Here is a 26,637-nt window from a genome sequence, read left to right as displayed (position 1 = left end):
ATGAATTCTTCAGCTGACTAAATGATAAATCAAAACAATTTTTTTCTTAGTCGTGTCTCTCCTATTTTTCAAGTTTAATACGATTCAAATGCATTTAAGAAGCTTAATGTGTGTTTATTTTTGTGGAGATTAGTGTAGTGAATCGATATACTAAAACGTTTGTGAGAACTTTACAAATTGTTTGAAGACTATATAGTATTGTGATTACTAACCTCAATAGGTGTAAAAGGTATTCAAAGTTTTCGACTCTCAACAGTAATATTGTTTACAACTCATCATTTCATGCCTCCTCCTGCTTGAGCATTTATACGAACTGATATTTCTACACTGATAGTGATAGCTGTGATTGCCGGCCGCTGGTTTGTGATAACGCGCGAAGCACGTCAGCTGTTGTAGCCAACTGTCATCTGCTGCATGTACCGTTAACTAAACAATAACATTGAGCGAACCAACAGATGGCTCGCGATCTCTCCTGATTTTCAAATAAACTCTTCTCATTTCTTCCGTATCCAAGTTCATTTATATCTTCTGATGAATTAACTTTTTCAATAATCATATTATAGAGAGATTCAGGTAGATACTATAATAGAAACAAAGTAAAATATAGATAGTAATTAAATTATAGAGTCGTGAATATTGACTTGAATATCCTTCAGATCAAGAGCTTCCTCGCCTATGCCTTGACTGCTCTCTTGGCAATCCTAGCATTTCCATCTCACTTCTCCTTGTCTCTACGTACTCGCCCCTTCTTCTATTGAACAGTATTTACGCTCGGTTCTAATATTCATTTCTATATATAAATATATATTTTTTCCATAACCATGATAATTCAAGCTTTTCAAATGAAAAGAGGTAAGGATGGGATAAAGGTGGACGGTTGTAGTTATAGAAAGGATCGTACTCTATTGAATGGACAGCTCTCATGGAGATGTTTAACGTTCGGGTGTTCTGCTTCTGTAAAGACTGATCGTGAGATGAAGACGGTCATTTGTAATTCCGGATCTCATAATCATTCATTTTTGGATAATGATACTGCGTCGGGTGTTGAGAGCAAGGTTGCTACTCCATTGAAATCAGCGAGCAAAGAATTTGATATGTTATCTACTCCTAAATCGCGAGATATGGCTGTGAATACACCGAACATTAGAACGATTAGTACTGATGAAACTCACAGTATTCGTGAGTTAGAACTTCTACAGCAGAGAGATAACCTAATTTATTACGTACAGGATTTGAAAATGGAAGTAGAGCAGTTGAAATCTGAAATTCAGAGTCAGAGTCAAGACTTGAACGGTATGATTACGACACTCAAGGATGAGAATGAATTTCTATCAGGGAGAGTGCAGTCAATGTCCACATCTATTGAGGCGTTGGAAGCGGACAACTTGACTTTAAGAAATGAGCAAGGCTCGGAACGGGAACAAGCTAATAAATGGAGAACACTGTATGATGAACTATATATTAGATTAGATAAAAAGATAGTAAAAAATCAACCTATGATTAAAAAGCCAAATAATAGAGGCAAGTTGACTAATCCAAAAATTGAAAAGCTCTCAAAAATCTCTAAGACGTGCAGTGAAATAAATATACATCATTATGCTGATAGTCAGGGGAAGAATGTCTGCGGAGAGTTTAGGAGAAATAGCGGCTACAGTTTCACTTATTTCGTGAAGCCGGGGGCTAAGTTCCGCGATGTCTTTCCTGATAATTTCGAGAACTTCACTGCAAAAGACTTTGTTGTAGTTCAGGCCGGCTCGAAAGATCTTAGTAGGAATGAAGGTGAAGATGTTCTGGCGGCATTGCGGGGACGTTTGGCGGCACTGTATAAAAAAAATGTTTGTGTTTTTTCGATTCCACATCGCTACGACCTGGCGGAATGGTCCTGTGTGAATACTGCTATAAAAGAGACTAACAGAAAAATTTTAAAAATTTGTAAGAGGTATTCATTTGTGCATTTCATAAACATCAATGACAAAGGTCGAAGATTCTTCACAACTCATGGGATGCATTTGAATAGATTTGGCAAGGCATACATTGGTAATGGGATTGTCAGATGTGTAGAGGAGTATGTTTCAAAATCGAATTCAATTCCACCCATCCCTCTTCAACATGCTTCTTTTTTAGAACAGTAGATAGACTCGCTTCTAATTCGAATTGCATAACTGAGAGTACAGATTTGTTTATTGATGTTGACATTACAACTACAGATAGTGGGCTTCCTAATGCTAATGATTCACATAACGTCCCAGTTTATAGGAATAGGAGCAGTAAACGTACATTAGGTGGATCAAAGTTGATGTTTCTACTTATAAATATTCAATCAATTAGAAACAAAATAGGTTTGATTGAGACTGAGCTTGTTGACAGACCAGTCGACGTTCTTTGCATCTGTGAACATTGGTGTGTGAGAGATGAAATAAACCTTTATGTGCCATCCAATTATAAGCTTGCGAGTTGCTATTGTAGAGAGCCACCAAAGTCACGCGGAGGTTCATTTATATATGTTAGACAGGACTCGGTATACGAGGTTATTGACGTTACCAATTTTTGTGTTGATTTTCTATGTGAGGCTTCAGCTATCAAATTAGTGGAGCATTCTATTATTGTTATTAATGTTTATAGGACCCCTGACTCCGATGTGAATGCTTTCTTTGGTTAGATATTTTAAACTTTATTCTCACAAAAAGTTATAAATCTATCATATTGACGGGAGACTTCAATGTGAATATCTTGAATACTAATAGTTTGGCTTGTCATGATTTTTTTTGAATATTCTTAGATCGTTTAATGTATATTGTACGAATAAGTTGCCTACTAGAGGCCAAGCATGCTTGGATAATATTGTCACGGATATCAGATCTGAATTTTGTAAAGTATCATTATTGGGCGAAGGGAGGTTATCAGATCACGCAGGAGTGTGGCTGGAGGTTCAAGTGGACAAGCGGGGGACGAAGTCTGGCACGAAGACGGTAACTAAACGATTGCTATCCGACGCAAGATTGAGCGAACTTAATAACATTCTTTTGAATGTGGACTGGACGCAGCTGTATGGCTGTAAAAATCTTGATATGGCATTTGAAGGTTTCTTGAATGTTATAATTTATCATTTTAATATATGTTGTCCTGTAATAAGTTATTCTGAGAGGTCTAAGAAAAACTCTGTAACAAATGGAACGCACCACAAATTGGAAATATGCGATTCTGGCTAGTTAATTTATATAATAGATGGAAGAATAGTGATAAAGATTGAGGACAGACAAAACTATTTACAATTCAAAAGAGATTATAGAAAAGCAATTGTCAATTCTAAAATAAAGACCAATGATGAATGTATAGCTAGGGCAAAAAACCAATGTAAAGCGGCATGGAAAATAATCAAAACTGAATCAGAAAATGTGAGACATGAGAAGCAGGAACCACCCATTTCTGTGAATGCTTTGAACGAATACTTTGTAAGTGTATCAGTTACTATTAATACTAGCAGTAGAACTCCTGCAAATAATCCAGTTTTATTAAACAACTTTAATATGCCTGTGAACTTTGAACATAACAGCTTCAAATGGAAAAAGGTTGAACCAAAGTTGGTCCTTGACATTGTTAAAAACTTAAGTTCCTCTACAGCAGGCGATGTTTATGACCTGAGTAATCTCATTGTCAAAGGCTTTATTGTGGGTATACTGATACCACTTACATTTCTTATTAATCAGGTTTTGATGAGTGGAAAATTTCCAGAATGCTTGAAGCTTAGTAAAATTAGTCCTATTTACAAAAAAGGTGATAAGACGCAGGCTAACAGCTATCGACCAATAGCATTAGTACCTATCATTGGTAAAATTATCGAAGCCTGCATGTTTGTACAGTTATATGATTACTTCAACTCCAATAACTTACTCTACTCACATCAATATGGACATAGACCTAAACATTCCACCATAACTGCAATCGAGACCATTGTAAATAAGATACTGGAAGCTTTCGAAAAAAAGTTCATAACAGGTGTTTGCCTAATAGATTTACAGAAAGCATTTGACTGCATTTCACACACTATACTGGAGAAAAAATTGCGCTATTACGGTGTATTAAGTAGCGAGCTGAAAGTAATCATGTCGTACTTAGAAAATAGGAAACAAATCGTAGTAGTCAACAATAAGAAGTTAGAAGCTCTAAACGTAGTGGCACGAGTACCACAGGGATCAATATTAGGACCATTTCTCTTCTTGATATTCATGGACGATTTTCATTGTAGTGTTATTCCTAACTGTCTTCCCATTTTATATGCAGATGACACAACTCTAATGTGCTTCCAAAAAAAGTGGGAAGATATTGTGTCAATGTTATTGGAAAGTATACAGTTATCCACAGCCTGGTTTAAATCAAATAAATTTAGCAATTAACAATGATAAAACTGAATATATATATATTTTTCACTAGTTAATAATATTTGTGAGAATAAAGCAGTGAAGCTATTGGGATTGTATATAGATACTAAGTTAACCTGGAAGGAACAAGTTGAATTTGTATGTAGAAAAGTTTCCAGAGTTATATTTCTTATAAGAAAGCTTAAATATTGTGTGAGTACACAAACATTGATAACAACTTATTTTGGCCTGTTCCACTCTCTGATTAGCTATGGGGTTATGCTTTGGAGAAACAGCAGCAATTCAAAAAAGGTTCTTATTCAACAAAAAAAAAGTTATTAGAATCATTGCTGACCTACAGCAAAGAGATTCCTGTAAAGAGAGTTTCATAAAATTTGGAATAATGACAGTACCTTCATTGTATATTTATTACAATTTGCTACAGGATAAGAACAAAATAAACAGTTTTTCTCGAAACAGTGATAATCATGAATATAATACCAGAATAAACACTGATCTTCAAACTCCTTACGTAAGACTGTCCAAGACACATAAAAGCCATATGTATCAAAGATATGTATTATTCAATAAGCTTCCTCTTTGAATAAGAAATTTGAATGTTAAACGCTTTAAGACAGTAATTAATAATTGGCTTAGAAAAAATCCATTTTATAATATTAAAGAGTTCATGGACTGTGATACTAGTACCCTTAATGTAGATTGAATACCTATATTATAATTTCTTTTCATGTTTTATGTGATATATGTTTGACTATATATCGATGTATTAGACTATGTATTAGATTATGTTAATTGACGAAGCCTATTACATCTATGTTTGTTTAATGGCCATTAAAGATTCTTATTCTTAGGCACTTTCAATGTTATTTCTTATATGCTGAAAAAGGACGAAGGAAAGAGCGAAAAAATCATAATGTGGAACGAACTAGAATTTCAGGTAACATTGAAAATATAGTGGATAAAATGGACCCTGAATTGAGAATTTCATGCGGACTTTTTTAATGGACAAAAAGTGTTTAAAATTCTACAATATTATCATTGATATCTGTAATCGCAAACATTTAAAAGTTACAATTAGAATAAAGAGGAAAGTTGGAAGTTTGACGCTTAACATGGGACAATAGAACTGGATATATTGATAATCACTTCAAACTGCAAATTCAATCTCACTATAGAACAAGTGACTATCACTTTTTTATTTTGAATTTCGGCTTCAATATAGTGGAGACGACAGAGCGTCATTTCAGAAAGAGATCGCTATGTACTTTCTGTGCTATCAAAAATACTAGACTGACTCTAGCAATCGAAGAAAAACTTCAGCTTAGTAAGGTAGGTACCATATTTTGAATTTCAAATCATACAACGCTACAGAATGTAGTCGGACATTGAAATGTCAAATCTTTTTTCTTCTTTAGAGCGTTGATGTAAACATGGGAGAGCGCTCTTTCGCATGGATCAGATTCTTTTGATGACGTATCACCCTATAGATACCTAACTATCGATATATCATTATAACCATGACGTTACAAGTTGAGAATACAACATGGGTCGAACATGATAAGCTAACCTGTTGAGTCACATGCTACTGAGGTTTAAATAAAAACTTCACCAATGTGCTTAAAACCTGAAAGCTAGTTAATTATCACAATAGGCTTTGAGAACCCTAGTCTGTAGGGTGGAAATTAAGTTATAGTGAGTAACTAAATAGTCCACTAATGTCTACTAATGTGAGTAACTAAATACTCTACTACTAGAGACTAAAAGAGTCTCTAAGTAGTCTACTAATAACATAAAAAATTTTAATGAAATCACTTTTTGTAAGGTTTCTGTTGATTAAAGTAGTAGTTTACGTATTGAATCAAAGACCGACCGAATCTAGCCTCACTAGCCAGAGGAAGAAAAATTACGGGAAGGTTGTCACACAGACTCAAATAGGGTGTAACGGAAGGGTAGGACACTTGGACATCATGTAGACATGATGAAAGAATCTTCTAAATTGAATATTGAAGATCAAGGTCCGGATGCAGTGCTCGTGAATAAAACGAGAATTGCAATAATAAATTTCAAACCTGGCACAGTAAACTCATTGTAAATTATTATCCTAAAGGTTTCATTCGTGAATTCCATGACACATTGAAACGAAAATTGGGAGATTGTAAGGGACTAAAACTTCAAACATCAATGAAGCACTTTCTAAGTGTCAAACTTCCAACTTCCTCTTCATTCTAATTATAATTTTATAAAGGGGGGGGAGAAGTAATTATTAGGTAGAATGTGTTGTAAATAAAACTGGAATAATATTTTTATGGGAAACTTACATGAAAGTACGTGCATAGGACATTGTTTTATTTATTTATAAAAATGCAGGTATGGGAACAACAGGCATTGTTAAATTTCGCTTACACTTATCATTATAACCTCAAAGCTATGTCGTCTGCTTGTCACCCAGCTGTTTGTCGTTGTACTCGTTCATGCCTTCTTATGTCGTCTGCTTGTCACTCAGCTGTTCGTTGTTGCGCTCGTCCATGCCTTCTTAATCGTCGTCTGCTTAGGGTTACCACCCAGTGCTGTGTTTATTTCTTCTTCCTGTTCTTATTTTTTGCTTCTTCTTCTTCTCTTTCATGTAGCAGCCTTATGCAATAATCATAATTATTGCATCAGCCAATTGTGATTGGTTTATATTCATTGCTTCTTAGAGGGGTACCGATTTTTCATACTTTCTAGTTGTGTTTGTGCTTTGTGTCTTCACTTGCAGTCTTGCAGTGGAACGTTTCTCATAAATCAACTTCATCGTTATAACCTATCAAGTGTTATATTTTCAATTTTTTCAAATCAAACTCAAATTCAATTTTCTTCGTCATTCATTATCTTATTCAGGGAATAAGTATTCAACAAATACATTCAATCAAATTATTTTCGTGCAATTGTAGATTTGCATCTCAACATCTTTGTATCGTTTTCATCAAGTTAGGCCTGGCCTACTCATCAAATGTTACATTTCTCATCAACCATCAAATCCTGCTCTTGAGTTGAGTATTATTTTAATTCAATGTAATCATGAACTTGTAAACTGGAATATTATTATTTGTTCGACTTTTAGTCCGAAATTTAGAAGTGTATTCTCCTCAACACATTTTAGTTTATGACAGCTAATTCTGATTTAAATTTTTCCAATTGACATAACACCAAAAAATGATATTCTTCACAATATTTATGTCTTCTGTAAAACTGTAATCAATTTATGTTACAAAAGTCTGTATATTATGTGTTGTGTTTCACTCCAATAATTATTGAAAGCAATTTTAGTTTAAATTTTGTTTGTCATTCAGTTTCTTTCATTTGCTAGATTTTATTAGCTGTTTGGATTGAACTTTTTCTTAATTATTAGGCTTAATTATAATCTTTTGTGCCAATATTATTTTCAAATGGATTTTGACCACCTGTTCCTACTGACAATTCAAATGTATATTACTATTTATTTTGTATTTTTTTGTACACTACAAAATATCTCTTAAGATGATTATTAAACATTAATTTCACTATTACTGTACTACTCAATCTTTTCAAGTTTACAATATATCAATGTTAAATTTTCATCAATTTTCTCTTCATTTTAGATGTTGATCCTTTTTCCTCATTGGTGTCATAAATCTGTTGGAAAGATTTATTTCACCTGGTCCTCCACTTCCCTCTCTACCGGATAGGTGATTGATGTTTGGTTCATATCATTCATTTAAAATTCAGATTTTATTCCCGCACCTATGGATAATCAAATGCTAGAACCGACATCATTCATTTTTGGTCCTCTGGGCCAGATCTTCTTAAACCAATCTTTTACTTGAATCCTTTGTATCCCTTATTGCTTAAAATCAATCAAAATAAAATTTTGTGTTGTATTTGTATACACACCAAGCTGCTGTCATTGTCTGTCATTATGCTACACTTATGTGGTCTGGAACTATTTTGTCTGTTGCAAGTTCCTGTCTCATCTGTATTGCTGTTCAATCACTCACAACTGTATCATCAACTCAAGAGGCTGCATAGCAGAATCCACATACCTGGTGCAGAATCAGACTTCACCGCTTGCTTTATCAGTGGTTTCTTCTTTGGCAAAATTCTCACTGTAGTAGTCTGCATACTCACACTGTCACACAAGAACATTGTTAAGTGTATCTGCTATCAGCTGGTTTGTGAAGAGGTGTTCAATTTCAAGGTATAGTTCCAACCATTTTTTTCATCATGCCTCCTAAATGTGATTGCAGCCCTCTCAATGTGAGAATGGCCATTGTAAAACAAATCAATTGATTTCATGACAAATATCTAGATTTCAACATAATTGATGATATGACTCATCAAGAAATTCTTACTGTCGAACAACAACTCTCTAAATTAGAAGAGAGTTATAATGAAGTCAGTCTTCAATTGACATTTGATGATATCAGTGATGATCATCATTTTACAATAGTGAGTAAACTAATAAAATTTACTGCTAATCTTAACAAAAATTTGAAATCCTATGAATCATAACAAGAAAGGTCAGCATGTGACCCACCTGTGCTAAATCAAGGTGTCTACAGTTATGGTTTATCTGCGATTCCTGCTCAAGCAGTCAATGATATAGAGCAAGGCTCACCTATCCAGCAATCTGAACCTATTCCCAACCCAGTCCATAACATCGGTAATTTTGCTCATTCTCAACATTATCCATACCCTACACCTTTCTATCAGAGATTTCAGCTATCCCAAGTTCCATTGCCAACATTTTCAGGGTCTTTTAATTCTTGGCTTGAATTTCGTGCTACATTCTCAAACATTATTGTTGAAAATCCATCATTATCGCCAACTATTAAATTTTATAAATAAATGAATGTTTTATTGTAGTAGCAAGTGAGAACATCAAAATGCATTACAATGTCAAATGGTAACAACAAAAGCAAACACATAACAGATAAATAGAACAATTAGGTACTATACCATAACTCACAATAAATTGTACATAGATAAATCACATTATAACTAATTCTATGCCCAGAATTCTCTGATCTCAATGTAATAATCATCTAATAAGGCTATTAATACACTTCAAGATTTATTTGGAAAAATTCATTGATTGTATAAATACAATTCTTTGACAAAATTATCTTTAATTTATTTTTAAATTTTGTAATATCCAGGTTTCTGATGAGAGGAGGTAGAAAATTGAATAATTTTATCGCTATATAGATAAAAGTTTTTTGAGTCCTGGTGTAATTGAACCTGATCAGACCCAAAGTATTCCTATTTCTTGTTCTATATGAGTGATGTGAACCCAACTCATCACATAAATTAATATTTTCTTTTAAGTACATTAGGCACTGGAAAATGAATAGTGCAGGTACCGTCATCACACCAAGATGAACAAACCCCTCTTTACAATGAGCTCGGGAAGGGAGACCACAAATCAGTCTGATACATGTTTTTTGCATTCTCAGTAGCCTTACACTAGAGGACTTATGACTCCAGAGTAAGGTCCCTTGACTCAAATGACTTTGGATGAATGCAAAATAGACAATTTTCAGTACCTTAGAACTTACACACAGTCTCAACCTGTGTATCAGGAATATGTTTTTACTTATTTTTGATTCAATTTTAATAATGTTTCTCTCCCAATCCAGATTCTCATGAATCGTGAATTCTAGAAAATTAACAGAATTATTTACAGTTCCTGTAGTATTTCTTCTCATATAATCCAATTCTAAATCTTGTATCTTTCCTTCATTAATGTATAAAATATTAGCAGTACACCAATCCTGAGTAGTTTCAGAAATAGTTTTTAATTCGTTTTTCAGTACTTCATATGAATTTGACTTAAGACAGATATTAATCCATAGAACTTTAACTTTTCCAATAGAAGAGTATGAGAGACAGTATAAAATGCTTTTAATAAATCATATAGTCTTACATTGACGCAAGCTCTATTATCTAGACCAAGAATACAATTACTGATGAAAGAAACAGCTGTTCTAACAGTGCCTAGTTCAGACCTATAACCGAATTGAGATTAATGTCATCAGCAAAGAGAAAACTCTGTACTGATGGATTTGATAAAACATTGGGCAAGTCATTCATATAAATGATAATCAGGATTGGACCAAGAATTGATCCCTGAGGAACACCATGATTCACAGGTAAATACCCTGACTCTTTCCTATCACAAGAAACCTTCTGAAATCGACCACATAAATATGACTGCATTAGTGAAGAGTATGAGAGACAGTATCGAATGCTTTTAATAAATCATATAGTCTTACATTGAAGCAAGCTCTATTATCTAGACCAAGAATACAATTACTGATGAAAGAAACAGCTGTTCTAACAGTGCCTAGTCCAGACCTATATCCGAGTCATCAAATAAATTATTTTTCTCAAAATATTTCACAATTTGTTCATTGACGATGATCTCCAGCAATTTGGACAAAATTGATATGATAGAGATTGGTCTGTAGTTTTCAAAAACTGATTTATCACCTTTCTTGTATATAGGTAAGACTTTAACCAACTTCAAATCATCAGGAAAAACTGAGTTAATAATACAACAATTTATCAAATGAGTAATACTACCTTCAAACTATCTATTCCATACTTTAATACAAAAGAGCTTAATCCATAGACATCCGCACATCTACTGCTACTCATTCTTATAATAGCTTCTTCAACATCATCTATTTCTACAAGATGGAAGTTGAAGGTAGTGGAAGGTTTAGGAAGTTATGTAGATAGTACATTGAATTGTTATTACATGGAAGAGCTGGAACTTTTTTGAGAATCTCATCGGCCTTTTTAACAAAAAAGCCGTTGAATCGTTCAACATCAAGTATACCATACTTTTTCTCATTTCCATCAATAAGATTACTCTCTCTCTCTCTCTTAACAATACTCCATAGAACCTTGGACTTATTACTGGAATTATTTATTAAATTATCGTTTATCATTTTTAAACGAATAATTTAATAAATAATTCCAGTAATAAGTCCAAGGTTCTATGGAGTATTGTTAAGAGAGAGAGAGAGAGAGAGTAATCTTATTGATGGAAATGAGAAAAAGTATGGTATACTTGATGTTGAACGATTCAACGGCTTTTTTGTTAAAAAGGCCGATGAGATTCTCAAAAAAGTTCCAGCTCTTCCATGTAATAACAATTCAATGTACTATCTACATAACTTCCTAAACCTTCCACTACCTTCAACTTCCATCTTGTAGAAATAGATGATGTTGAAGAAGCTATTATAAGAATGAGTAGCAGTAGATGTGCGGATGTCTATGGATTAAGCTCTTTTGTATTAAAGTATGGAATAGATAGTTTGAAGGTAGTATTACTCATTTGATAAATTGTTGTATTATTAACTCAGTTTTTCCTGATGATTTGAAGTTGGTTAAAGTCTTACCTATATACAAGAAAGGTGATAAATCAGTTTTTGAAAACTACAGACCAATCTCTATCATATCAATTTTGTCCAAATTGCTGGAGATCATCGTCAATGAACAAATTGTGAAATATTTTGAGAAAAATAATTTATTTGATGACTCGGATATGGGTCTGGACTAGGCACTGTTAGAACAGCTGTTTCTTTCATCAGTAATTGTATTCTTGGTCTAGATAATAGAGCTTGCTTCAATGTAAGACTATATGATTTATTAAAAGCATTCGATACTGTCTCTCATACTCTTCACTAATGCAGTCATATTTATGTGGTCGATTTCAGAAGGTTTCTTGTGATAGGAAAGAGTCAGGGTATTTACCTGTGAATCATGGTGTTCCTCAGGGATCAATTCTTGGTCCAATCCTGATTATCATTTATATGAATGACTTGCCCAATGTTTTATCAAATCCATCAGTACAGAGTTTTCTCTTTGCTGATGACATTAATCTCAATTCGGTTATAGGTCTGAACTAGGCACTGTTAGAACAGCTGTTTCTTTCATCAGTAATTGTATTCTTGGTCTAGATAATAGAGCTTGCGTCAATGTAAGACTATATGATTTATTAAAAGCATTTTATACTGTCTCTCATACTCTTCTATTGGAAAAGTTAAAGTTCTATGGATTAATATCTGTCTTAAGTCAAATTCATATGAAGTACTGAAAAACGAATTAAAAACTATTTCTGAAACTACTCAGGATTGGTGTACTGCTAATATTTTATACATTAATGAAGGAAAGATACAAGATTTAGAATTGGATTATATGAGAAGAAATACTACAGGAACTGTAAATAATTCTGTTAATTTTCTAGAATTCACGATTCATGAGAATCTGGATTGGGAGAGAAACATTATTAAAATTGAATCAAAAATAAGTAAAAACATATTCCTGATACACAGGTTGAGACTGTGTGTAAGTTCTAAGGTACTGAAAATTGTCTATTTTGCATTCATCCAAAGTCATTTGAGTCAAGGGACCTTACTCTGGAGTCATAAGTCCTCTAGTGTAAGGCTACTGAGAATGCAAAAAACATGTATCAGACTGATTTGTGGTCTCCCTTCCCGAGCTCATTGTAAAGAGGGGTTTGTTCATCTTGGTGTGATGACGGTACCTGCACTATTCATTTTCCAGTGCCTAATGTACTTAAAAGAAAATATTAATTTATGTGATGAGTTGGGTTCACATCACTCATATAGAACAAGAAATAGGAATACTTTGGGTCTGATCAGGTTCAATTACACCAGGACTCAAAAAACTTTTATCTATATAGCGATAAAATTATTCAATTTTCTACCTCCTCTCATCAGAAACCTGGATATTACAAAATTTAAAAATAAATTAAAGATAATTTTGTCAAAGAATTGTATTTATACAATCAATGAATTTTTCCAAATAAATCTTGAAGTGTATTAATAGCCTTATTAGATGATTATTACATTGAGATCAGAGAATTCTGGGCATAGAATTAGTTATAATGTGATTTATCTATGTACAATTTATTGTGAGTTATGGTATAGTACCTAATTGTTCTATTTATCTGTTATGTGTTTGCTTTTGTTGTTACCATTTGACATTGTAATGCATTTTGATGTTCTCACTTGCTACTACAATAAAACATTCATTTATTTATAAAATTTAATAGTTGGCGATAATGATGGATTTTCAACAATAATGTTGAGAATGTAGCACGAAATTCAAGCCAAGAATTAAAAGACCCTGAAAATGTTGGCAATGGAACTTGGGATAGCTGAAATCTCTGATAGAAAGGTGTAGGGTATGGATAATGTTGAGAATGAGCAAAATTACCGATGTTATGGACTGGGTTGGGAATAGGTTCAGATTGCTGGATAGGTGAGCCTTGCTCTATATCATTGACTGCTTGAGCAGGAATCGCAGATAAACCATAACTGTAGACACCTTGATTTAGCACAGGTGGGTCACATGCTGACCTTTCTTGTTATGATTCATAGGATTTCAAATTTTTGTTAAGATTAGCAGTAAATTTTATTAGTTTACTCACTATTGTAAAATGATGATCATCACTGATATCATCAAATGTCAATTGAAGACTGACTTCATTATAACTCTCTTCTAATTTAGAGAGTTGTTGTTCGACAGTAAGAATTTCTTGATGAGTCATATCATCAATTATGTTGAAATCTAGATATTTGTCATGAAATCAATTGATTTGTTTTACAATGGCCATTCTCACATTGAGAGGGCTGCAATCACATTTAGGAGGCATGATGAAAAAAATGGTTGGAACTATACCTTGAAATTGAACACCTCTTCACAAACCAGCTGATAGCAGATACACTTAACAATGTTCTTGTGTGACAGTGTGAGTATGCAGACTACTACAGTGAGAATTTTGCCAAAGAAGAAACCACTGATAAAGCAAGCGGTGAAGTCTGATTCTGCACCAGGTATGTGGATTCTGCTATGCAGCCTCTTGAGTTGATGATACAGTTGTGAGTGATTGAACAGCAATACAGATGAGACAGGAACTTGCAACAGACAAAATAGTTCCAGACCACATAAGTGTAGCATAATGACAGACAATGACAGCAGCTTGGTGTGTATACAAATACAACACAAAATTTTATTTTGATTGATTTTAAGCAATAAGGGATACAAAGGATTCAAGTAAAAGATTGGTTTAAGAAGATCTGGCCCAGAGGACCAAAAATGAATGATGTCGGTTCTAGCATTTGATTATCCATAGGTGCGGGAATAAAATCTGAATTTTAAATGAATGATATGAACCAAACATCAATCACCTATCCGGTAGAGAGGGAAGTGGAGGACCAGGTGAAATAAATCTTTCCAACAGATTTATGACACCAATGAGGAAAAAGGATCAACATCTAAAATGAAGAGAAAATTGATGAAAATTTAACATTGATATATTGTAAACTTGAAAAGATTGAGTAGTACAGTAATAGTGAAATTAATGTTTAATAATCATCTTAAGAGATATTTTGTAGTGTACAAAAAAATACAAAATAAATAGTAATATACATTTGAATTGTCAGTAGGAACAGGTGGTCAAAATCCATTTGAAAATAATATTTGGCACAAAAGATTATAATTAAGCCTAATAATTAAGAAAAAGTTCAATCCAAACAGCTAATAAAATCTAGCAAATGAAAGAAACTGAATGACAAACAAAATTTAAACTAAAATTGCTTTCAATAATTATTGGAGTGAAACACAACACATAATATACAGACTTTTGTAACATAAATTGATTACAGTTTTACAGAAGACATAAATATTGTGAAGAATATCATTTTTTGGTGTTATGTCAATTGGAAAAATTTAAATCAGAATTAGCTGTCATAAACTAAAATGTGTTGAGGAGAATACACTTCTAAATTTCGGACTAAAAGTCGAACAAATAATAATATTCCAGTTTACAAGTTCATGATTACATTGAATTAAAATAATACTCAACTCAAGAGCAGGATTTGATGGTTGATGAGAAATGTAACATTTGATGAGTAGGCCAGGCCTAACTTGATGAAAACGATACAAAGATGTTGAGATGCAAATCTACAATTGCACGAAAATATTTGATTGAATGTATTTGTTGAATACTTATTCCCTGAATAAGATAATGAATGACGAAGAAAATTGAATTTGAGTTTGATTTGAAAAAATTGAAAATATAACACTTGATAGGTTATAACGATGAAGTTGATTTATGAGAAACGTTCCACTGCAAGACTGCAAGTGAAGACACAAAGCACAAACACAACTAGAAAGTATGAAAAATCGGTACCCCTCTAAGAAGCAATGAATATAAACCAATCACAATTGGCTGATGCAATAATTATGATTATTGCATAAGGCTGCTACATGAAAGAGAAGAAGAAGAAGCAAAAAATAAGAACAGGAAGAAGAAATAAACACAGCACTGGGTGGTAACCCTAAGCAGACGACGATTAAGAAGGCATGGACGAGCGCAACAACGAACAGCTGAGTGACAAGCAGACGACATAAGAAGGCATGAACGAGTACAACGACAAACAGCTGGGTGACAAGCAGACGACATAGCTTTGAGGTTATAATGATAAGTGTAAGCGAAATTTAACAATGCCTGTTGTTCCCATACCTGCATTTTTATAAATAAATAAAACAATGTCCTATGCACGTACTTTCATGTAAGTTTCCCATAAAAATATTATTCCAGTTTTATTTACAACACATTCTACCTAATAATTACTTCTCCCCCCCCTTTATAAAATTATAATTAGAATGAAGAGGAAGTTGGAAGTTTGACACTTAGAAAGTGCTTCATTGATGTTTGAAGTTTTAGTCCCTTACAATCTCCCAATTTTAAACAGGGAAAAAGAAGGCATTTTCCCTGAAAACTGGAAGTTTGCTCTGGTTCGCCCTCTAAATAAAGTTCCATCACCCAATAAAGTTGAGGATTTTAGACCAATCAGTATTCTACCTGCATTGTCCAAAGTGCTAGAAAGACTCATTCATGCTCAAGTTGTAAAATTTCTAGACAACAATAGTAAGCTTCATAACTTTCAATCAGGCTTTAGAAAATTCCATTCAACTGAGACAGCTCTGCTTCGTGTCACTGATGATATAAGGTTAGCTATGGACCAAAGAAAATGCACCATCCTCACCCTATTTGATTTTTCTAAAGCATTCGATACTGTTGATCATACAGTCCTTCTGAATAAGTTGGCTATTCTTGGTTTCAGTCGCAACTCGTTAGTTTGGTTTAAATCCTATCTATTAGGTAGGAAACAATGTGTATCTGTCGGTGACAAAAAGTCAACTTGGAAAAACGTTATGCATGGAGTACCACAAGGTTCAATTTTAGGCCCTCTCCTCTTCACTTTGTATGCTAATGACCTTTCTTCCATTATCAAATTCTCCAGTTTCCATACTTATGCAGACGACCTTCAAATCTATTTAAGCTGTCCCATAACAAAAATTAATGAAACAGTTGGAATAATGAATCAGGATATCAATTCGATAGTGGAATGGACAAAGAAAAATGGCCTTAAGCTTAATCCCATCAAAACACAACCCATTATAATGGATATTCTCGTCTTATAAACAATATTGACCTTGAATCGATTCACAAAATTAGTGTAGACGGTAATGACATTCCTTACTGTAGCTCAGTTAAAAATTTAGGCATTATTATGAATAATACTCTTGACTGGTCAGAACAAGTGAACAAAACTTGTAAAAAGGTATTCTCAGCCATGCATGCATTGAAGAAAATGCACGATATCCTCCCTAGAAACATTAAATTATTATTGGTTCAATCTCTCATCTTCCCACATTTAATGTATTGTAATTCTGTTCTTAACGATATGCAAGTCACTCTGAATGATAAACTACAGCGTTGCCAAAATTATTGTCTACGTTTCGTCTACTCTCTCCAACGCCATGATCATATCACCCCAGCCCACATTGCTAGTTCAACATTGAAGCTTCCCGATCAGAGGCTTTTTCGAATAGTCAAGCTTGTTAGAGATATCTTGAAATACGGTAATCCGAACTATTTTAAAGATGATTTCAAATTTGTCTCTGAAGGTAGGAGGATAGATGCTTCACATACTAGAACCGGAGAAAGTACTTTAAGGATACCCAATCATCGAACTACTATTTTCACAAAATCCTTCTTAGTCAGTGCCTGTCGTGCATGGAATACACTTCCTGTTTCTATCAGGTCTATCGAGAGCCGAGCGAGCTTCAACCTGACTTTAAAAAAACATATTTTGGAGCAAATGACTGAAACTGTCCAACCCTAGAACGATCACATGACAACCATCCCTCACCCATTCCACCAATATAACCTTTAAACCATGTTATAGAACGAATTGTATATATATATATATATATATATATATTATATATATATATATAACTCATGTTATTTCAATTATCCACTGCATACTGCTGTATATTACTGAAATTTGATAACCCTGTTCTACTTTCAGCCTACTTCATTTTATTAATCAATTATTTGATCTTATCTACTTATATAATTATTCTACTTTATCAATTTTCTGTTTTTTTTTCTCTTCAATATTCATATTGATTAAAACTTTTACAATATTTCCAATAATAAATAAATCCTTAGTTTAAATAACGAAATTAACTTTTTGGTAGAGAGTTAGTGGAGAGGATATTTTTATTATTCTTCCCAAAGAATGGACATTGATATGTCCAAAGCTCCGCCAATTTATGTAGATGCATAACAATATGATTATTATCTATAGTTATTATATTACAAATTGCTTTTTCATATCATATACAGTTCTATAGTTATTTTCCTAGTCTATATTATGTAAATTCATCTATAATTTTGCTGTATTGTAAGCTATTGTATATAAGTGTATAAGCCAGTATATATTGTAATCTACATAAATAAAGTACTCAATCAATCAATCAATCAATCAATTTTCGTTTCAATGTGTCATGGAATTCACGAATGAAACCTTTAGGATAATAATTTACAATGAGTTTACTGTGCCAGGTTTGAAATTTATTATTGCAATTCTCGTTTTATTCACGAGCACTGCATCCGGACCTTGATCTTCAATATTCAATTTAGAAGATTCTTTCATCATGTCTACATGATGTCCAAGTGTCCTACCCTTCCGTTACACCCTATTTGAGTCTGTGTGACAACCTTCCCGTAATTTTTCTTCCTCTGGCTAGTGAGGCTAGATTCGGTCGGTCTTTGATTCAATACGTAAACTACTACTTTAATCAACAGAAACCTTACAAAAAGTGATTTCATTAAAATTTTTTATGTTATTAGTAGACTACTTAGAGACTCTTTTAGTCTCTAGTAGTAGAGTATTTAGTTACTCACATTAGTAGACATTAGTGGACTATTTAGTTACTCACTATAACTTAATTTCCACCCTACAGACTAGGGTTCTCAAAGCCTATTGTGATAATTAACTAGCTTTCAGGTTTTAAGCACATTGGTGAAGTTTTTATTTAAACCTCAGTAGCATGTGACTCAACAGGTTAGCTTATCATGTTCGACCCATGTTGTATTCTCAACTTGTAACGTCATGGTTATAATGATATATCGATAGTTAGGTATCTATAGGGTGATACGTCATCAAAAGAATCTGATCCATGCGAAAGAGCGCTCTCCCATGTTTACATCAACGCTCTAAAGAAGAAAAAAGATTTGACATTTCAATGTCCGACTACATTCTGTAGCGTTGTATGATTTGAAATTCAAAATATGGTACCTACCTTACTAAGCTGAAGTTTTTCTTCGATTGCTAGAGTCAGTCTAGTATTTTTGATAGCACAGAAAGTACATAGCGATCTCTTTCTGAAATGACGCTCTGTCGTCTCCACTATATTGAAGCCGAAATTCAAAATAAAAAAGTGATAGTCACTTGTTCTATAGTGAGATTGAATTTGCAGTTTGAAGTGATTATCAATAAATCCAGTTCTATTGTCCCATGTTAAGCGTCAAACTTCCAACTTTCCTCTTTATTCTAATTGTAACTTTTAAATGTTTGCGATTACAGATATCAATGATAATATTGTAGAATTTTAAACACTTTTTGTCCATTAAAAAAGTCCGCATCTTTACATCTGCAAATTACATCTGCAACGGCCTCTTTGGAGAAATTTTTCGAAATCACGTCTAGAGTCGCATGTAAGTCGATGGCAATCTCAATCAGTGCTATCAATCAGGCCCTCTTTCAGAATATTGGGATTACTCTTCATCTGTGCTATATAAATATTACGCTTATTTCTTGTCATTATTGCACTCCGTATATCATTAACCGTCTAAAATATAACATAGAAGAATAGGAGACGGAAAGAAAGGAGAGGTGAAACGCCTAGAGGGCTTTCAAGGCAGGATGAACTGGTAGCCCCTGAGAGAGAACGGGAGAGGAGAATGGAAATATGTTTGAGATGGGAAGAAACAACCGCATTACGGAAAAAAAATTAAGTTTGAATGAATTTATCGCGTAATCGTTGGTGGAATGATAGTTGAATAGCTGTCCTTATCAGTCAACTGCCAAAAATTCCTCAAAAATGATAAGGGTGTTAACAGTAGTTCTGAACACCTAATAGTTTGATTTCAACAGAACTGCTCATCCAAGCTACTTGATACGAGTCATACAGAATCACGGAATAAGCTTGATACAAATTTTGCTTTTATCATTAGAAGCACCAGAAACTATCTCAATTGGTAACACTGGCGTTTCATAATTCAAAGATTCCACGGAGCGTTATTATTGATATATGAAAATGATACGCTTGTATTGAGAATCCTTCCTTTATGTTGACCAATGTCGTTGAAAAACTTTTTGAAAGAGATGCAACTAATTACTATTAATAATGCACATTCTACTTACAGTATTATAAAGATTTGAACAACAACTTCAATCAAACTCACATACCAGACTCTGATTCGATAATAAAATTTATTAATTGTTGATGAAGTCACAACGAAAAACTTGAAAAACTTCAGAGCCGACACTCTGCACTTCCACACCATGCAAGCCAGGCTTGCCAACTCAAACAAAGCCTTAAAGGTGAGGCACTTGCAAGCATTCAAAATATCCCTCCTGGGGGAGAAAACTTTGAGCTAGCATAACAATTATTAAAAGACAGGTATGACAACCCCAGACTGATTGCTAATACACATGTTGCAGGCATTGAATCTCCACCCCCACTCAAGAAAAACTGTTCTCAATCAATGCGTGCTTTCATTGATACCATAAAAAGTCACATCAATGCCTTAGAATGTTCAAACTTAAACATTGAAATAAAAGATCTTTTGTACATGCACAAAATCACATCGCAGCTTGACTCAAATACCCTCAGAGAATGAGAGAAAAGAGTTTCTGTTGATGAAATTCCTACTATGAATGATTTATGGAATTTTTTGGAAACTCAATGTAAAGTAATTGATGCTTTGTCAGCTAATAATCATAGCAATAGTTTGACACATAATCATTCAATCCAAAAGCAAACTCATGCCTTTTCATCATCAAATGCTATTAATCCTAAACAATCTACTTTACCATCATCTAATATTAATAATATGCGCAACAATCAACGGCCAATGTGTTATTTATTTTGTAAAGATCAATCATAATGTTTTCACTTGTAACATATTTGCAAAAATCCCAGTTACATAAAAAATTGATGCTGTTAAGAACAAAAAACTATGTGTTAATTGTCTGAGGACATATTCATATAATCATACTTGTTCTAGTGTTTGCAAGAAATGCGGCAGAAAGCACCACTCCTTGTTGCACAATGCATATAATCAATCAAATAATCCCAATGCTAAAAATGTAGTTAACGCCACTCAATCGAAACACTTTTTCAGAAACAATAATGATTGTTCACCTATTTGTAGATCGCCTATCTCATCACAACCTCATATTGAGACAGCTGGTCATTCAAACTTGTCTATGCCGTCGACTTCGACTCAAGTCTCTAATGAGAAAATGGACTCACAAATTGAAAACTCAACTTCTAATACTACTATTGATGCACATTCAATCACCATTTCGTCGGTTGATTTGAATTTCAAAGTCATCAATTTCAGTTATGCCTACTGCTGAAATTGTTGTAACTGAAGTTAAAAATAATCTTGTTAGATGCACCGCACTTCTGGACAGTGCTTCTGACTGCTGCCTCATCACCAAAAAACTTGCCTCCAGGCTAGCACTTCCTTCTTTGGCGGTCAATAGCCTAATTCATGGCGTCTCTGGCAGTGAAGCCAAGTCTTCTCTTGTACACTCCATCAATTTGAATTCTTCTGATCAATCCTGGTCATCACAGCAATTATGCATAGTTGTTGATAAAATTACATAATGCATTCCTAGTGTCACTGTTGATCCCTTGGAATACAACATCCCAAGCAATGTTAAGCTTGCTGACCCACAGTTTCATTAGTTAAAAAATATTGACATTCTCTTAGGTACTAGTGTATTTGCTTCCGTTATGACAAGCGGACAAATAATAACTTCACCCACATCACCCATCTTACAGAATACAAAACTGGGATGGGTAATTTTTGGTTCCTGTCAATTGTCAAAACCCATCATTGTAAAAAATTCACCCACTCCTGCTATCAGCAATTTCGTTTCTACTAATGACATTTCTACTCAGAAAATTTTTGGAAACTTGAAGAAGTTTCTCACATTCACCCTTCAGCTGAATGCATTGTAGTTGAAAATCATTATAACAAGCATACATCACGTCACAAGACGATGGTCTTTTCATTGTTGCACTTCCATGTTGTGATAATTTTCATGCCTTAGGCCAATCACAATTTCAAGCCACTAATCGGTTTCTTTCACTTGAGAAAAGACTTGCCAAGGACCCAGAACTCAAAAGACAGTACATTGATTTCATGAGTGAGTATCAGGAACTTACCTGGCGTGGGGGTTACCGTGATCAAGAAGGCGGTTCCCCCAGGGCGAGGCCTTGTCATTGCACTGCGACTTGGTTGACCCCTGCGAATGCCCCAAATGTGGGCATAAGGAGGTTCCTGCGCCCAAATTAGGTGAGAAACCCTACTATCTACCACATCACCCTGTTTTTAAGTTTGATTCAACCACCACCAAATTTCGTGTTATTTTTGATGCTTCAGCCAAGTCTTCTACTGGTCCGTCACTCAATGATGTCCTTCATGTAGGTCCTACCGTTCGACCCGAGCTCTTTAATACAGCTCTTCGTTTCCACACTCATCAAGTTGTATTCAAGGCTGACATTGCTAAAATGTATAGGCAAGTATTGATGAGACCTGAAGATCGCAACTTTCACAGAATTGTGTGGCGTGATGACCCTTCCAAACCATTAAAACATTTTCAACTCAATACTGTCACATATGGTACGAAACCAGCAGCATCAACTTGTTCACTCAACAAATTAGCTGAATTAGAATGTGAACCAAATTCAGTGCTCTTTGAAACAATCACCAATGACTTCTATGTCGATGATCTTTTAGGAGGATCCAGTTCAACTCAGCAAGCAATTGAAATAATCCAACAGTTATCAAATACCCTAAATAAAGGTGGGTTTCAACTCAGAAAATGGATGTCAGATTCTCTACAGGTTAGGAAAAGCATTCCTCCTGATTCCATTGAAGGCTCTACCTCTAAGCCGCTTGCTGATCTCAATGACAGTTCAACTAAAGCTATAGGTTTGATTTGGAATTCATCTGCAGACACATTGTCTATTGTTTCAAATGCACCTCAAATCAACAATCAAACTTCATTCACTAAGCGTCAATTTCTTTCATGTATTGCTTCAATTTTTGATCCATTAGGACTCATCTCGCCCATTGTAATTCTGCCTAAAATATTATTCCAACAATTGTGGTTGCTGAAACATGACTGGGATGACTTACTGCCCAAGTCCATTCTAGACCGGTGGTTAAAAATTTTAAAGGAACTTTCCCAAATTGCAGAAATTTCCATTCCCCGTAATGTCATTTCTAATCATTCGGATGCAATCATTGAATTGCATGGATTCTCAGATGCCAGTCAAGTAGCTTATGGTGCATGCATCTATGTAAGATCCATCCATCAAAATTCAGTTCAAGTTAATGACTTTTTTCATCAAAATCACGTGTTGCCCCCATAAAACCTCTATCAATTCAAGTTTAGAATTATGTGCTGCAGTTTTATTGAGTCGTTTAATTAACAAGGTAATTAAGGCATCAAAATTGTCATCAGCTAATGTCTACTTGTGGTCAGATTCTTTAACTGTTTGTGAGTGGATTAAAAATTCTCCTGATCGCAAGAATACATTTGTCTCACTTCGCGTTGCTGAAATTCAAGAACTGTCCAATGCAGAACTGCAACTAATCAAGGTCGTTCAGAAAAATTCTTTTGCTTCAGAACTTAACACTTGGGAAAAGGTGAGGGGTTAAATTTCAATAATCCATTTCAACCTTTGTCACTGTTTGTATATTCTGATGGTCTACTCAGAGTTGGCGGTCGTCTTCAAGAAATTCATTTAACTGTTTGTGAGTGGATTAAAAATTCTCCTGATCGCAAGAATACATTTGTCTCACTTCGCGTTGCTGAAATTCAAGAACTGTCCAATGCAGAACTGCAACTAATCAAGGTCGTTCAGAAAAATTCTTTTGCTTCAGAACTTAACACTTTGGGAAAAGGTGAGGGGTTAAATTTCAATAATCCATTTCAACCTTTGTCACTGTTTGTATATTCTGATGGTCTACTCAGAGTTGGCGGTCGTCTTCAAGAAATTCATTTAACTGTTTGTGAGTGGATTAAAAATTCTCCTGATCGCAAGAATACATTTGTCTCACTTCGCGTTGCTGAAATTCAAGAACTGTCCAATGCAGAACTGCAACTAATCAAGGTCGTTCAGAAAAATTCTTTTGCTTCAGAACTTAACACTTTGGGAAAAGGTGAGGGGTTAAATTTCAATAATCCATTTCAACCTTTGTCACTGTTTGTATATTCTGATGGTCTACTCAGAGTTGGCGGTCGTCTTCAAGAAATTCATTTAACTGTTTGTGAGTGGATTAAAAATTCTCCTGATCGCAAGAAAATACATTTGTCTCACTTCGCGTTGCTGAAATTCAAGAAAGCACTTCTAAATTCATTTGGAATCATGTTCGCATTGCTGACAATCCAGCTGATCTCATTTCGCGAGGCTGCAGTCCTCGAGAACTTGTACACAACAAACTTTAGTGGAATGGTCCCCATTGGCTTTCTAACTATAATTCTGACTGAAGTACGTTTTCTTCTCATGTTTCAATCTCAACTCCTTCGTTAGGTGTCAAATCAATGCTTTAGTTGTCAATTCAAATGTTGTCAATAGGTGTGCTTTGTCTAAGATCATTGAATATTTTTCAGATTACACTAAAATGAATCGCTCAGCTGCTTTCTTACTTAGATTTTTTCACAACGCTCGCCATCCTCAAAATCGTCACACTGGCGTTTTGACTACCGAAGAACTGTCCAATGCAGAACTGCAACTAATCAAGGTCGTTCAGAAAAATTCTTTTGCTTCAGAACTTAACACTTTGGGAAAAGGTGAGGGGTTAAATTTCAATAATCCATTTCAACCTTTGTCACTGTTTGTATATTCTGATGGTCTACTCAGAGTTGGCGGTCGTCTTCAAAATGCAAACATTTCCATTGACTTTAAACATCAAATCCTACTACCTGTTAAGCATAAATTTACTAGAGCGCTTATTGTTGCTACCCATCAACGCTTACTTCATGCTGGAGTTCAATCCACAATGGCTTCAATTAGGCAAAAATTATGGATTCCCTCCACTCGACGCATTGTTAGGGACATTTTGCGTGAATGCTTGAATTGTTTTCGCTTCACACGGTTCAGATCTGAACAAATCATGGGACAGCTGCCATCAGTTCGTGTCAACAGAGACATTCCCTTCATCAATTCTGGAGTTGACTATCTTGGTCCTATCACCATTCATCAAGCGGGCCCCAGGTCCTGCACTTTCCTTAAGGCATATTTGGCACTTTTTATTTGTATGATTACGCGTGCTGTTCATGTTGAAGTGGTCACTGAATTCTCTACAAAGGCTTTCTTAGCCGCACTCGCTCGTTTTGCAGCTCGTCGTGGGCTTCCGCAAGCAGTCTACTCTGATAAGCATCTTCTTATTATTATTTAAATAATTCAATTATTGATTTGTTGCCTTTATTGTTTATAAGAGGGCGAAGTTAAGGTACAGGCGGCTCTCTTCTTACACTTAACCCACCAATACAATACTAAGTTACAAACCAATACAACACATTATAAACATCAACAATAAAAAGCCCTCTTCAAACAATTTGCCGCCATTTATTCAAAATGACTATTGACGTTATTAAAACAGCGTCTTTAAGAAGACCAAATTGCAACCTAACTGTTCAGTACGAATACAGTGAATAATATCTGGAACTATAGTGTACCTGCTGTTTTCAATACTTACTTAAATACTGCATCCTATTCGATTTCTGCTCATTGGTTATTATGGGAGTGGTCACACAGACAAACTACTCACAGACGAACTAAATTCTTCTGATCTTTTGAGGCCTATTGAAATAATGCTCATTTTTGCGATTATGGATCTCTCTTTGTGAACAGTTTTGAATAAAAATATTTCATTTTTCTGTCGACTGAAACCCCGACTGTTATAACTTGGACTTATATCTCAGATTTGAGTGTTCTGAATTGCCAGTCACCTTTTCTAACCCTAATTGCAAGTATCGGTTTGGCTATGATTTGAAAGATTTATCTGAGTTTAGACTAGTAGAAGTAATCTTATCATGAATTGTTTTAGAAATTTAAAAGAATGAATTCCGAAGATATTTGAAATAAAAATGGTATATTTCAAATCAATTTTTATCTTTCTGTCGTTATCAATGATTATGCATTTTTATTTCCCGTCCTAAATTTAATACAACATCGAAAACATGTCAAAATTAGAGTAACTAATGATAAATTTTCCCTCAATAATTATTAGATAAATGTACAATTGACAAATAAAAATAGATAATCTGATATCAAATACGGAATATTTTATATTGAATCGACAATCATAGAAGCTAACTATCAACAATCTATAGGATAATTTTGTATACATCTTCTAGTAATGGATCCAGTTGACTCCTATGAATATGCATTTTTTTCTGTTTTTTCTGTCCAGCAGAGAAGAATGCAATTGGGAAGCAGGCCCTTATCAGCGATGGGAGGATGAAAAACGTCCTATAGTGAGATTCAAAATATGAAGATCAGCATTGGTTCGCTATTCTTGTCTGTCATTAGA

At 34.3% G+C, this 26,637-nt stretch overlaps 1 protein-coding gene and 1 pseudogene across 1 annotated transcript in view; one reads left to right on the top strand and one right to left on the bottom strand.

The window, feature by feature from the left end:
* Positions 1-26,637, bottom strand: part of LOC111055687 (lachesin) — a gene marked incomplete in the record, with an annotated part of 137,429 nt that overhangs the window by 5,158 nt on the left and 105,634 nt on the right.
* LOC120355104 lies at positions 22,249-22,395 on the top strand (annotated as a pseudogene).

The sequence above is a fragment of the Nilaparvata lugens genome, chromosome X (assembly GCF_014356525.2).
Source record: "Nilaparvata lugens isolate BPH chromosome X, ASM1435652v1, whole genome shotgun sequence".
NCBI classification, from domain to species: domain Eukaryota; kingdom Metazoa; phylum Arthropoda; class Insecta; order Hemiptera; family Delphacidae; genus Nilaparvata; species Nilaparvata lugens.
This window is presented reverse-complemented; position numbering and strand designations above follow the sequence as displayed.